Source organism: Nicotiana tabacum, chromosome 15 (assembly GCF_000715075.1).
Source record: "Nicotiana tabacum cultivar K326 chromosome 15, ASM71507v2, whole genome shotgun sequence".
Taxonomy (NCBI): Eukaryota; Viridiplantae; Streptophyta; class Magnoliopsida; order Solanales; family Solanaceae; genus Nicotiana; species Nicotiana tabacum.
In genome coordinates this window covers 129,501,856-129,504,262 of record NC_134094.1, presented here as the reverse complement: position 1 = coordinate 129,504,262, position 2,407 = coordinate 129,501,856, and the positions used below count along the sequence as shown (strand labels likewise).

The 2,407-nt window shown below is 32.4% G+C and overlaps 1 long non-coding RNA gene across 1 annotated transcript; it reads left to right on the top strand.

Moving 5' to 3' along the window:
- Positions 1-1,176: 1,176 nt before the first annotated feature.
- LOC107769882 (uncharacterized) lies at positions 1,177-1,924 on the top strand. Its single transcript, XR_001644499.2, has 2 exons — positions 1,177-1,335; positions 1,499-1,924. It is a non-coding gene; the product is annotated as an uncharacterized LOC107769882 (long non-coding RNA).
- Positions 1,925-2,407: the final 483 nt, after the last annotated feature.

Sequence of the window (2,407 nt, the reverse complement as noted above, 5' to 3'; positions counted from 1 at the left end):
GCAACTAAATAAGAGCAACTTTTAACCGAAATTCCTACAAATTCTATAAAACTAAAAACAATTAAGAAAAAAATCTATTTGTGAATTTCTATAGGAATATTTTAGTCGGGCAAAAATCACGTGCTCACACAAACAATAAATTTTCTCTTCGCGAACGTGACCCAAAGTCCGCGATCGCGATGCACACCCATGTGGCCAAAAACCAGCAACTATAAATGGTATAGAAATGATCCGAAACCACCCCTAAACACACCTAAGCCCCTCGGGACCCCGTCCGAACATACCAATAAGTCCCAAAACATAACACTGACCCATTCGAGGCATCAAATCACACATAACAACATCGAAACCACGAATCGTCGATCAAGATCAATCTCTTAAGATCATAAACTTCAAATTTCGAACCAAGCGTCCGATTCAAGCCTAACCAATCCGGAATGAATCCAAATTTTTGCATACAAGTTCCAAATGACATAAAAAACCTATTCCAACTCCCGGAACAAAAAATCGAACCAGATATCATCAAAGTCAACTCTCGTTCTCGGTCAAACTTATGAACATTCCAAACGTTCAAATTTTATACTTTCGCCAATTAGTACCAAAACCTTCAAGAAATATCCAGATGCAAATTCGAGCATATGCCCAAGTTCAAAATCACAATCCGGACTTACTGGATCCATCAAAATTCCGATCTGGGGTCAAATACATAAAAGTCAAACTTTGTCAACTTTTCCAACTTAAAGCTTCCTAGTTGAGAATTATTCTTCTAAATCAACTCCGGATCACCTGAAAATCAAAACGGACGATTCACACAAGTCATAATACATCATATGAAGCTATTCAAGACTTCAAACAGCTGAACAGAATGCAAATGCTGAACGGTTGAATCGTTACATCTATAATAATATATAAAATGAAAATGTCAAGTGCATTATAAAATGAAAATGTCAAGTGCATTACAGATATTGTGTAGCATAATCGGGGGGAATTGTCTATTGTTCAAAATTGGCCGGTGAGGAAGTATGATTTCTTTTTAAAAAAAAATAGTCAACCGATCTGCAAGTGTTAAATTAAATTGTCAATTATACTTTCAATAATGAAGCTAAGAGTATGACTTTACTCTTTTATTTAATGTATCAACAAATGAATATGTACAAAGAGACAAATATTTATACTAAGAAGGAAAGAGGCAAATATTTCTGTATATAAATAGTGGCACTAAGTTATTGTGATCAACGAACTGAGCATCAACAGAGATAAACAAAATATTCCCAACAATGGCTAGAGCCAACTCTCTGAAATTCGCTTCCTACTTCATTCTTTTACTAATCGCTGGTAAGTTATATATAATTTTATCATATATAGTATATATTTTCTCCTTTTCTCGCACAAGCATTTTCTTTTTTAATTTATTTTTTTTACATACAAATTAAAAAGATATACTGTAATATATTATGCTCCTACTTATACTCACCTTGATTCGTATTTTGAATTGCAGCTCAATTTACGTTATTTTCTAAAACACACGTAACTGCTGCTGGATGTTGGGACCTGTGTGTCTACAGTGATGAATGCACTGATGCAAAATGTTGGGCGTGCGATCTCAATGCTGGTCAGGGTGGTGGTTTCTATGGGCGCTGTATAGATCCATCCATTTGGAATGACGAAAAAAAGAACTAAATATTCGTACGTTCAATATAATACCGTGCGAATGTTTTTCCGAATTTCAATAATCCAACATACAATATATCATGTTGGTATGTGCATGCGTATTTTCGTTCTTTATTTGAATCTGTGTCAAAGTCCAGCGCTAGCTATAGCTGCTGGTACATAAGATTGTTGTGTTATACTTTGTACGTCTACCTATGTCAAAATTATTATCAATAATAAATAAAAAAAATAAGTCCTATCGTGCTCTATATAATTGTTTCAAGAAGGCTCTCGGTTGTTATGTGAGCCCAGCTGCTTGTATATATGATTCAATAATTAGTAGAAGTAGCATTCAGTCGGTACTCTTTTTTTTTTATTTATTTAGAAATTGTCATTGTCATGTAATTTCATATTTCACAAGTAAAACTTCAAGATATTATCCAGTAGTTTTACTTGCGAAATTTGAAACTCTAATAACTATTTTTAGGAACTCCTGTTATGTCTTTCTGAGGTAATATCTAGAAAAATAAGCATATATAGCATAAAAATGCAAAACATTTTTCTTTAACAAGTAAAATCTAAAGGATGAAAGAAAATCATATCTAACAAAAAATCAAAAATAAATAATAATAATAATAATAATAATAATAATAATAATAATAATAATAATAATAATAATAATAATAATAATAATAATAATAAAGGAAATAAGTTACTGCCTTGCTCTTGCAGAAGCTGGAAAATGCCAAAGTGGCTG